Source organism: Taeniopygia guttata, chromosome 9 (assembly GCF_048771995.1).
Source record: "Taeniopygia guttata chromosome 9, bTaeGut7.mat, whole genome shotgun sequence".
Taxonomy (NCBI): Eukaryota; Metazoa; Chordata; class Aves; order Passeriformes; family Estrildidae; genus Taeniopygia; species Taeniopygia guttata.
The window spans coordinates 21,224,223-21,237,104 of record NC_133034.1 but is presented as its reverse complement, the minus strand read 5'-3'; the positions used below and the strand labels follow the sequence as shown (position 1 = coordinate 21,237,104).

Sequence of the window (12,882 nt, the reverse complement as noted above, 5' to 3'; positions counted from 1 at the left end):
CAAATGGTCTGTAGAGATGTGGAGCCATTAGTCATCAGGTCTAACAAGCTAGCAGAAGGTGGATGAAAACAGACTAGAAAACAGACAAAAAGACAAATGCAGTGTCTGTCTTCAGAAATGATGCAGCCTGAACTGTCAAAAAAGGGGAAAGAAATAATTAAAGTACTCCGAAGTAACTCTAACACTGCAGAGAAATACATAACTGCTGGTGTGGGTTTACTGAGAGCACATCACATTGAATGAGTCTGATTTTCTTTTACAACTGAGCAGCTTCTTTTGTGGACAGGTAAGGAGCTGTAGGTGTTAGAGACTGACAGGGCTTTGCTGAGGCCAGGCTGTTTTCATGGCATTCTCACAAGGCAGGCAGGGAAATGCAAAAATCACATTTTCCCCCCATTTTTTCCCCGAAAATCTGGAGCTGTGCTTAATGGAGTGCAAGACCAGCTCTATTAATGCACTCAGAGACAAAAGTTCACCTCAAAATGGGGGACAACTTATCTCCAAAGACAGAGGTAGGAGTTCTGTTGGGTCATTATCTGCAAACTGTGCAATGATGCAGATTTTTCTGAGGTGGTCTGTAAAGTGTCATTAGAGATTTTTAATTAGACAAACATTTATCTGATGCAATGTAAGTTTATTTGAGCCTTCCTTAAGGCAAGGAGATACACTTGATGACCTTTCTGGGTCCACTTTTCTGTGATTCTATTAATTACTTTAGGACATCATAGTGTACTAACATAATTTTCCTCATGTTTTGTTGGAGACTGGTAACAAATCTTCCAATTCATCATACTATCCTGTGAGCTGTCAGTGATAACTCTGCTAAAGCATTTACAAAATGCAAAATGAGTAAATAGTCTTTTAATGAAATGTATCTATGAAATGTAGGCCATTTCCTCTCAGAATTGAATTAAGTATTACAAGTGATCAATGACTAGATTTCTGCATCTACTGAAAAGCTCTGCTGTAAAGTTATATAAATAGTTCAGAGTAAGAGAATATGGCTGATATTTTATCACTGTGCCTCTGGAAATGTCCAAAACCTGCTGGCTGTCTTAAAAGACTTGCGACTGGATAGACTGATCCCCTTTCATCTGTAGGCTACTGGGTCAACATTAGCTTAACCCCAGAATTATGGGTCATGTTTTCTATCACAGGCTACCAGAGACCTCTGCAAAAAAATGAAGAATTCTGGGCAGATTTCTGAGGCTCTGGCAAGTATTCATCATCAATTTTGGAGAGTAACAAAAGCACCGAGTCAAAATCTGTAAGAATTAAGGCATGTAATTGAATATATCAGAACAAAAGCAGCTTGATTCTAGATACTGTGAGCCTGCTTTGCCTTGACTTTAGTGCTCATTCCCCAAGCTGGGTTAGAACACTGAGTTGTGAATGTGTGTCGAGTGACTGTGCTGTTCCTGGTGCTCTATGTCCTTTACTTACAAGAAAATCCCTTCAGACCATAGCTGGTCCCCCCAGGTATCTACTCAATATCCAAACACAAACTTCCCTAAACAGGGAAGTGCATCATTTTCTGTAATGAAAAGCTTCTTAAAAAGATTAACTGCCTCATCTGGTTTGGGGTAGACATTGTGTGTCACAAATGGAAATATTTTTTATTTCAAAGCTTCCTCCTCCATCAGAGGAAGATTTAAAGAGATACTTAATTGTTAATTAATTGAGAGTCAGAAATCTGTCTGCTATGAATATAATGGGAACCTACCTAATATCCATCAAGTGACCAGTAGAAACAGATATTCCTCTTTTCTTTAGATTATACATCCTTTTAGATTTTCAAATGCTTTTATTGTGGTATTATTCAGATTTTAACACTTTTGTATTTCTCACTGGCCTCTTCTTCAACCTTTAGTTTTAGCGAGCTGCGTGTTCCACTGTGTAAACTGGGTCTGTTTCATCTACTGCTATTTATGTGATTGTTTCCATATTCCATTTCTTGCTGTCAAAGTGGTTGCTTATTGTGCTAAAAGGACTCTATTTCAGTTCTCCCAGCTCCATAATGTGCTCAAATCTCATGCTTTTTTTCTAAAAGGGGCAGGCGAGGCCAGAGTCACTTGGTTGGGGAAGGAAGAACGAAAGGCGTTGATGACAGGATCCGTGTCCATTTCAGCTTTGTACATAATGGCAGCGCAGAATTTCAAAACCGTGGATGCAGTTGCACTCTTCCTTTAAAACAGCTTCAGGTAACTTCATCTTCTCATCCCTTTACTCCTCACTTACCAGTGAGCAGGGCAGGAGCTCTCAGAATCCTTTCTTGCCCTAGTGAGAGCACTCTGGTTAACGAAGTTTTCCAGATTTCTGTTCGTTGTTTCCACCTGACCTGCACAGTTGTCTCTCCAATTGCTTCATGGTGTATATGAGAGTGTTTTAAGCTACCTGACTATTAAGGGCTGTCTATATTTTGCTACAGTGCTTCTCATTTTCCTTTCTGTTTTGTCGCTGTTCTAACTGAAAGCCGTAATTAACCACGTACTTCACATGTGCTACCTGTTACCAAGGCAATATTGTCTTTAAATCTGAGGAGGTGGATTTGCTTTCTTTATATCCCAAGTGCTCTATTCTGATTTCAGATCTGCACCTGCTTAGCAACAAGATGTGTTTGAGGGGCCAGCTGTAACTTTGGCTTAAAAGTACAGCTGAGTTGAGATGTGATTGCCCTTAAAACCACCAAACTCAGGCTCTAAGTATTTAACAGTATATCCATCTATTAGAATTATATTAGACTCTTAGACCCCAGTGGGGTCTATTTCTTTCTCAAAAAAACTTGTTTTGCATACAAAACTTTAAGTGTTGGCCTTTGCATGGAGTAACCAAATTGTTATGATCTATGGTTAGTGGAGTGATCTACATATATATTTATTTATAATACATATTACAGTATGCACTGTGTAAGAAATCCCTATTTCTGCTATAGTCTAAGTAGCTGAAACATGCAATATGTTTTGCCTGGTGGAGTGTAAAGGAGAAGTAAACATCCCTTTCCCATCACCCCCAATATATATATATATTTTTTTTTTTTTGCGTAGGAATATTCTTTCTTCTCAGTTACATTTGCTGCCAGGCATCCCAGCACATGCACAGTTATTCCAAATAAGTTGCCCTCCACCTTACCTTATGCTGAAGAACCCTTCTGGCTTCTCTAGTTCTCTACTTTGAGGTCTTTAACTAAACTCTTCCATGCCAGGGAGAAACTCTGTGCAGATGAAAAGCAGACTGCAGAAGGACATAATAATTATACCAGCAGAAAAATGTCAGCAGACTAATGTAGGTCCCCTATAGGGGTTTGAATCATCTTATGAAAAGTGAAGTCATTAAATAAAACAAAATGTTAGAGATTTTTTTGGGAGTGACAGAAACAGCAAAATGTTCTTCCTGCTGTATCTCTGACGTTCAGCAATTTTTGGCTGAGTGAAAACAGCAGGCTATCTTTCTGAGTTAGCAGAGCTCAGATGTATATAAAGGTTTCTTAAGGAGAAAAATGTGAACCATGCCCTGGCAGAAGTACTTGTTGGATATTTTATCATAAATTTTTTAAAAATAAAATAATCTGCAGCACAATCCTGGGAACAAATGAGCTCAGAGGCGCTGCAGAAGCTTGCCAGGATCATCTGGTCTTTTGCCTTTGAATGCAGGCTCAATTAAAATCCAGAATCACAAAGCCAATCTATGTAGTTTTGTTAATGGGGGAGAAAATAAAATAATCAACTGCTGGGAAAATACCTAGTGATGTATACCCTCCCACAATTCTTACAGAATTAATATTAGTGATTTTACTGTGTTTATCCAAACTTACTCTTTATAACTACTTATTAATAAGTCTTTTGAAACACTCCTGACATTGCTCATGTTCCACTGAAGGAGAAATGGAGTCTCTGTTCACAGAATTTCTGTGAATAGGCTCTTGCTATTTGAAGAGGAAAAGACATATTCTTTGACAAGTGTGCAAAGAGGAAAAAAAAATCTGTCTGTGAGTGGGAGTCCAGTTTTTTCCCCTGTATCTCACTGAAAGGCTGTAAGAAAGGATTCTTACATTACATCAACCACAAATGACATGAGAATTTTTTAAAGTTACTTCTGAAGCTGATACCCAGGAGAATTGTTCATGCAGAAGATATTTTTAAATTTTCAAAGAAAAGTCAGAGTGTAACTTTTGTTTCATTCTCAGACTTCCTTTTTAATCTGTCCTGTCTCTGCTGGGTCCAATGTTCTTATAGATGAGCCTTTTCTGTCCTTTTGTCCTTCCTTCCTAATGTAGTGTTAATTCACTGATAATAAAGTCTTTGATTCTGAGGTCTGTGTAAGGCAGGTGTTCCTTCACCCTATACCAGGTAGCACCAGCTCTCAAAGGGATTTTTCCAGAGAACAATAGCTCAAGGAGAAATTGCTGGTTGACCTTATAGAGGATATACTGTGTGAGTTCTTAAATCAAAAGTGTTAATGGTGAGGATGTAAAAACTCTTGGAGCACTAACAGTGCCAGGGTGTCTTACAAGACCTGCCATTCAACACAGCAATCAGGGAGTGTTAGGATGGTTGGGGGCATTATTTACTCCAGCTGTAATTAAACTGTGGCTGCATAGGTGCATCACAGGGCTGATGATGAGAGGTGGATATGAAGGACTGATAGAAGGTGGGCCAGTGCTTTGTCTTTAAGACTGTGCAGGAGAAACCAGTGCCAAATTTGTGGAAAACACAGCCTTGTTTCTTACCTTGAGATCTTTCCTGGACATTTGGTTGTCTTTAGGAATTACTTCATTTGCATGTGTGATATTCTACTGGTAGAACCCATGAGGCTTGGGCAAAGGAAACCCAAGCTCTGTTCTGGCTTAGTTATCAGTACTCAGCTCTTTACAAGCCTTGTGTTTTCCCATCTCTTATTTGCAGCATGAGGTGGTTTCTGCATCCTGAACTAACAGAGTTCGGAGCTGCAACATCTTTATGGCAGTGATGCAGGAGCCAGAAAGCACCATTTGATAAAATCAGCCACAGCCTCATCTCAACCATGTTTGTGTCATGTAGAATTCCACCAAAGCAAATGGCTTCATTCTGGCTCTTATACAATGTAATTGAAATCAGGCTCTGTCTCAAAGCATACAGAGCTGACATTAAAAAAGGCAAAGAACCAAAATGAAACATTTTAAAATTAAGTAAAAGATGTAACATGGGTAACAAGTACAATCACCAGCTTCTTGGTGACAAAATATGGCATTTTATAAAAGAAACTCACAGCATCTTAACTGGCCTCAAACCACACCCTTGCAACAAGACAAAACCTGAAAATTAGCAGCTCAGAGTGGCCTTATCCATTCTTTCTTTTTGAAAGAAGTCTCAAGAGACATAAAGACCTTGTGATTTTGGTTGTCTGCTCAGGGATGTGACAACTTCAGGTATCTTCCAGTTCCCATAAAAATAAATGAGAATAATATGTGTGGTGTTTGAATGCATGAATGGTAGGACCCTGCTGCAAGAGCAGTTCAGCAATGCAGGGGAGTGAAACAGATTTTCCTACGCCTGGGCTGGAAGGTGTTCCAATTACAAACTACATTTAGCAGAATACAGCTAAATAAAAATTGCCTACGTCATATACTGCAGCTAGATATATTCCTGAAGCACTTTAAATTAAAAAGCCTTTACGATTCTAAACAACCCATATGTCTGTCAAAGCTGTCATTGTGCTGCAGCAAGTAAAGAAAACAAAACTTAATTTGTGATGAAGCTTCCCCTGGCTGAAAGCACAAGTCTTCCCCATCCTCTGCTCACAATTGCAGCTCGCTCTCTCTGACTCCTTATAAAATGCTTTGCATTTCCTTTTGAATCACGTCAAGTTAATTTTATGGCAGACAATCTCTGTTTTCTGAAACACAGAGAAGAAATATAATTATTGCTGGGTGGAGGGTGAAGGAGAGTTGGAAGCAAACTGAACAGGATGCTGGTAATTGTTTTTTGGGCACCGGTGCTGGGAAGATTCCAGCCACCTAAGCAAAAAATATCTCAAAAATGAAATTAATTATAAATAGGCAGCTTTGTAGTATAGTTCCAAGATCAGAAGGAGAAAGCAACATCCTATCAAAAAATAATAATAAAAAAGCCCCAACAAATATTACTCAGCAGATGATCATTTTGGTGAATGTTTGTTTCATTATTGTATGTAAGTAAAGAGATGTTCCCTTGCTTTAGTTTTCAAAATTTTGAAAGGGACAAGGTGACATTTTAGGATGTTTAACTTTGACCTCATTCTGTTCCTACTGTGATCAGTGAGCAGTTTGTTATAGGGACAATCTGCTGAGGCCAAATCAACACATTGGCAGCTCTTACCCAAAGGTGTGATCCTCACACCAACATGCCACTCTTGTTCCTGTAAATCCATCCAGCCAGTCAGTTCAGCTCTACTTGCCTGTATGGAGGCAACACATGGCTCAGGATTGACTGAAATACCCACTCTGCTCCCTCTGCTTGTGGAGACTGTTTTTAAGTTGTTTATTTTGGTGTTTCTCATGTACAATTGTTTTCAATTACTTTTGATGTAAGTGGCACTACAGACAAGCGAGGCTGGCAAGATCTGGTCCTCATTGCAAACATTTCACACTTGTAATCATCTAAATTGCCTTGTGAAATTGTTCATTAGATAAAAATTAATAAATCCTATAAACAAAATCCAATGCACCGTTAGGCTGTTGACATTAAATTTGGCATAAAAACATAGTTGTAAATAAGTCATCTGTGTACACATTGATTTGGGACCAAACCTTGAGGTCCTTGAACAAATTTTAAACCACTTTTTACTCTGGAAAGTCTATTGAATGGGAGGGAAAATGGTAGCCTAAGTTGTAGCTCCAAGAGCTGTTGGTAAAGATTTAATTTTTACATGAAAACATCCCTCTGCTGTGTGCGGGGTCTGAAGGAGAATGGCCTTCTCCATTTTCCTGATTCTGACCATCTAAAAAATATCAATGTGTAAAATAGCAGCATTAGAGTGATTTCTGTGCAAAGCTTCCTGTCTGGGACCTTGGAGACTCCGTGTTTGGGAGGGTGAGGTAGCACTGGAAGTGGCTGATGGTGCAAAATTAGTGGGTAGCACCCAGCACTGTAATTGTTCATTCTTCTCCCATTTGAGAAACCCAGAGGATCCAGGTTGGCAATGCAGGTCACCACTGGCTGTGTTTTCCCCCATCAAATATTTCAAGTTTTTATGCACATATACCTACTAATGTTCTAAGGGACCCTAGGGTTGCCTCAAGCTGCAGTTTGGTGAGAAAGACAGGGAACTAAAATAAAGGTATGTATTTAATTGGAATAGTAATGAGAGAAAAATACTTTTCCCCTTCCTTACTAGATGAAACCCAAATAACACTTTTAAAATCAATGGAGCTACTTCACAATCATACCAACAGCTCTGAAAACTAGCTCAGCATCAAACTTTGGGGTTTTGTAGTCACTGTAGGGAAAAAATGGCTGTGAGTTGTCTTGGATGAATTAGAAAAAGGTTAGAAAGTGAGTGATTCTGTAAACATAATTTTAGTTTATCGACAGATGGGAGAAATGGAGAACAGGTTGTAAAAGTATAAGCTCAAGCATTATTAATATTGTACTGTTGCTGAGCCAACTTGTAGAGGAACTGAAAAAACCATCCCATTGGTTAAGTAATCACTACACATATGCTTTTGGAGATTAATACTTGGGAGTTTTCAAAGCTTTTATGTGTGTCAGTTCTACTAAAAGGATGAAACTGCAAAAGTGCACTGGTAGCAAGTTTAAAGCATTAATAGTGATGTCAGATGCACTTTAAGGATAATCACGACTCCTTTACATCCAGTAGACCTTGTAGTCTTAGATATGGAAATCAGACTTTTGACAACCAAAAATGTTTGAGAAAGTGGGAAAAGACCAAAGAATGTTGTATAATATTTTCCACTCTGGTAGTGAATTCATGATTTGGTTTTAAATGCTCTGTTCTGTGCTACACACAAGCCCTACTGGTGATCTTTAAAACTGGTTGCATAATCACTGTGGCTTCATCCCTTTCCTATCATGGTGACTGATTTTTTAGGGTCACCTTTTAAATTTTTTTTCAGTAATAGCACTGCCTTATTAGAGTAATAAGCTATTTCAATAATCACAATTAGATGTAACTTAGAGTCCTCAAAAATGACCTCCCTGAAAGTTACATCAAGTTTGTGTTTGGGGTAATAATATTGATTGAGATCTACTTACATCTGCATGATTTACCCATGTGCTTAATTGTAGATGGAATTTGGAAGTGTGACAAGATGTGCAGATGTAGGAAGTCAAATTTTCCCATCCACGAGTTCTTGTATGATTTTGGAATACCTTTATTCTGTGTCACAGTCACTCATGGGCAGCTGAACTCTTCCATCTTTAATGAAAAAGCGGACGAAGCTTAGCTACTGGCCAGTTTGAGTTTTAAGATATGTGATTTAAAAATCATGATGCAAAAGAAGATTTATTTTAAGTGAGATCAAATTTGGCCTTGATTTAAGTTTGTTTATTAACAAACTTGAGTCCTTTGTGGGAACCAGATGGGGAAATCACCAACACCTCACAGGCTCACGCCCCCTGCTTGAACACTCGTGGTGTCAAGCTGTGCTCGTAAAGATTTGTCAGATGAGAACATATTTAACTGTTTCACCAAATTTAAATGTATTAAAATATAACAGTAAAAACCTACGGTTTGTTTTTGATGTTTTGATTGTCAATGATTAGTGCTGACTGGGACTACTCAGGAAACTGTGTCTGGGTACAGAGGTGCCTGCAGTCGTGATGGAAACTGGGTCAAAATGATCAGCTTTTAAAAATACCCTGAAATGTCTACTTGCCTTGCTGGCAAAATATTAATCTGTGAGGTTTGTTTCTAGAGATCTGGATTCAAAACCTGAAACCTGTAGTGGGAGACTGGAGAATCCTGATTCCATAGGAGGCAAATCAGGCCCACAAGAAGACTTTTCCTTTTTTTTTTTCCTTACTGTACCTAAAATTTCAGATGGAAATTTAACTTTGTGGCACAATTGACCTAAGGACAATATTATTGCTTAATATGACTATGGGTTGCACAAGTCTAAAGAGTTATAGCTCATATGTGAATTTGTCCACTTTGAACCCTAATGCTTACATGGAAAATAAGAGCAAATGATAGAACAGTGAATTAAGGCAAAAAATACAAATTCACTCAGAAAGCCCCAGGACATCAGCAGGAGAATATTTGAAATTTCTTTATTTTAACGCTTCCATTCATTATTTTCCTAGTATTCAGTAAAGGCCCTTTCAAATCTTAGAGAAGGAAGAAAATGTTCACACTATTAAAACAGTGGCCACTAAATACAGAAATATCTTTTTATAATACGTCCAATGTATTCCATTACATTGATAGAACAATATTTCAATGGTTATTTGAAGTTCCCTGTAAGGTTGCTCAAGAGGTTGATTTAATTCTTGACAATATATTCTTTGATATTAAAAATAATCTCAGAATGGATTAGAATAATTCAAATAAGATTTTTAATTTTCTGCTCTAGTAACATAAATTTCTTGAAATTTTAACACCTCAGTATTTCATCCATTCTATTAGTCTAGATGCATCTTTGATTCCATTCAAGGGGGAAAAAAACCCCATGGAATATCTTCAGAATCACACCTGCTTCTACCAGAATCATTATAAGATTTGTTTTAGAGATTAGTATGGATTATTCAAAGAAGGTCAAAAGAAAAAAAGGGAAAATGAAAACTGAAGTTTAAGTACTTCAAGAAACAGTTGGACATTGTTTTTGAGCTAAGCTGTCCCTCCTTTTTCCACAATTTACTGTCAGGAGGCCTTCAGCTGCCCAGAACCCTTGAAAATCAAACCATTTTCAGAGTCCAAAGTATGAAATTGCACTCCTTTTAATATATTTGCCAATAACTTAGTGATATTTAATATGCATACTTATATACCTCTTATTAATGTAACTCCTGCTGTTATGAAACTTTAAGCTACAATCATGTATCGAATAAGTAATTAATCCAAAAAGAAAACATAAAGGTCTTATCCCTGTCTCAAAAATCCCAGACCCTTTGCTTTCTGTCTAAAGGTTGTGGATGAGGATGTGAATTTTGGAGCTAAGCAAGCTGACAATTTCTTTTCAAAGTCATCCTTTCTGCAATTCATTTTCATCCTTTTCAGTCTCCCTTGGACAGTCACAAAAGACAGCTTTATTATGCAGTTCTATTCCCCTTTTTTTGTACATATCATTTTCTGTTTGTCATGTTTAGGGCACCTTCATTTCCTCTGTCTCACAGAAGCAGAGATGATTACATTAAGTGTGGAAGTCTTCTCTTTTTACTTTTGGTCAGTAAACCATAGAATTATTTTCTATTATTCTTCATCAATTTTGGTGGGGTGGTGGTTCTGGTTGAGTGTTAATGTGGCAGGACCCACGTGGTAACAAAGCACTACTATTACAAGCTGGGGAAGGGTAAACTTGTATTAATAAAGTGACTTTAGGTTGTCCTTGGGAGATGTATTAGTTGCTTGCTGCCTTACAGCATCTTCCCTTCCATATAAATCCCCAGCAAAAGATGTAGGAGTTAGAAGAGACTGGAATATGTTTTCAATCCTGTTTAATCACTGCAAGTAAAGGGAAGGTATTAGAAATACCCCCGAGGCTAATCCTGACAAATCACCCTCGTTGTGAAAGGTAGAACAGATATGTGAGGCCGTGTTACATTTGAGTTTCCACGCCTTGCAGAACCTGAGTGAGCCTGAATCCACCAGCCTTACACAGGGGCTTTGTGAATTTGATCATCTGGGTGCCCAGTTTAAAGCTCTTAAGGAATTCAGGCATTGCAGTGGTGGGGATTATGTGGATAATTTATTGGCCAGGAGGTTAAATCTGCTTCTCAAGATGGGAATGCCAAATTAACAATCACTTCAGAAACGTGTCTGACTCACCTTCCTGACACACAGAGCTCTCCCCTACACCTGCCTTCCTGTCCCCTGTGTCTACCCCAGTGCTGGCACTGAAGGTGAAGGGCTGATGGCTGATTTTCCCAAGCTAGAGCATCTGTACACATTCCCAGCTGAAAATCCCACGCTGCAGAAGGTTCTGTGCTGTAGGAACAGCTGCTCCCAGCTCTGTCCTTCCTCTCTGGAGGTCCTCTCTCCTCAAAACGTCCACCTGAGCGTGTGGAAAAATGTGCCCACCTATGTTTGTGGTGCACATGTGGGGAGGGGCTGCCTTTCCCAGACACCCTCAGAGGTGTAGTAGAGATTCTGCATCTGCCAGCTCGTTTTTGGGGCTTGTTCTGCTCCACCCAGTGACACGCTGCAGATGGGAGCATCTGCCCTTGCTGTCACAGCCATTCAGCAGCAGCTAAAGATGAGACTGCATATTCCAAAGTCACAAACATTGCTCCAGAGGATAAATCAAGGTCTTGTTTAATTTGAAAACAGAAACAAACCAAATGTTTTCATGCACTGGACTTTGGGGAAAGCATTCTGGTTTGGAACTCTGCTAGTCACACTACCTGAGGACTTCAAAACTGCATCGTGTTTGAAAAACAGGTGCTGTCTTTGGAATCTCTACAGGATTTCCAGATGGCTCTGCATCCAACATAGCCATTAAGGAATAAAACTGTTCTTCCACTTGCACCGATTTCTCAGGTGTGGTATTTGGTTTTTACTGTAAACATGTGTGTCTCATACAAGAATTGTGAAGAATCTTTCCTGGACTCAGTCTTAAATTAATCCTTAATTTTTAGAGGTTTTTTTTTCTTTTGTTGGAGAAAATGTGTTTAAGAGAGTTTAATGCCCTTCACCTTCAGCCTTCAGAATTCAATGATAAGCAATTGCTGGGAAGTGATTTTGATTTCCTTGCTGGAAAATAGTATATGAAATAGTCCTTCACAAGGACATATTTCCCAGTTGAGGAAGACCTAAAGAGTTTACCCTTTACCTCTGTTTCCTCCACCCTTCCACTTTGCCTAGGAAGACCTCACTGCATCTCTTGTCTTCCCCCCTCCTTGTCTCTGCTTCCTGTGCACCCATACTTAAGACCTGTTCTGAATCTCATACTTCCCCTTGAAATTTCTCTACACCCATCTGCTTGCACATCCCTGATAACCTCTTCCATTCACCTTGTGAGGGATAAAATGAGTTATAAATCCCACTGCCTGTACAGTACATGTGTGATCCACCAAGTGAGCCAGGAGGTTTGTTTTCTGCCCTAGTTGGTTGGACCCATATTTTGTCTCCATTGCTCAGGGGGCCATTTTGTGATTCCCAATCTGCTAAGGAGAAAAAAAAACCCAAACACCTGCTTTTCATTTGCTGAAATGTGCAAATGATATGGCTATAATCCACTAGTGGTTAAGATGCTTGTGAACTTTTTATTTTGTTTCCCCTCTCTATTCTAAGTGTAAACTTGTAAAGGGCTCACAGGAAAGACTTGTTACAGTGCTGTAAACTGGGGCTTGCTCTAGTAACCTGGTGACCTACTGACACAACTTATTCTTAAATTTTAAAAAGTAATAGAATAACCTCTCTAGAAAAAGCCTGGAAAACAAGACTGACCAATTCTAATTTAACTTTTGCTATACCTTCAGCATGTAATCTGCTGCCTCTCTAGCCCCTGGTGCCTGTGTTTACATCCCTGGACTGCATATTGCTGTTTGCCTAATGAAATGCTGCTCTGGAAGATTTATGGGCGCGCATTAATAGAATAATTAAAGGTCTTGGAAAGTCTCAGATGAAATCTGTAGCAGGTCAGGAGGGAAGAAGGAGAGTGGGAGAAGTGAGAGTGGAAGGTGATGTGCCTGCATCACCTGCCAGCTGGGGGTGAGGGGTGCGGGAGCCCAGCAGAGAGCCAGGGCGGGT

The 12,882-nt window shown here is 39.1% G+C and overlaps 1 protein-coding gene and 1 long non-coding RNA gene across 2 annotated transcripts in view; one reads left to right on the top strand and one right to left on the bottom strand.

Moving 5' to 3' along the window:
- Positions 1-12,193, bottom strand: part of LOC140684713 (uncharacterized) — a 33,235-nt gene extending 21,042 nt beyond the window's left edge. The window contains exon 1 of the long non-coding RNA XR_012057405.1: positions 3,130-12,193. This is a non-coding gene — a long non-coding RNA (uncharacterized lncRNA). The remainder of the gene's footprint in view (positions 1-3,129) is intronic.
- The window catches only part of NLGN1 (neuroligin 1), a 424,671-nt gene that overhangs the window by 34,701 nt on the left and 377,088 nt on the right, over positions 1-12,882 (top strand). The gene's annotated exons all lie outside the window — the stretch shown is intronic.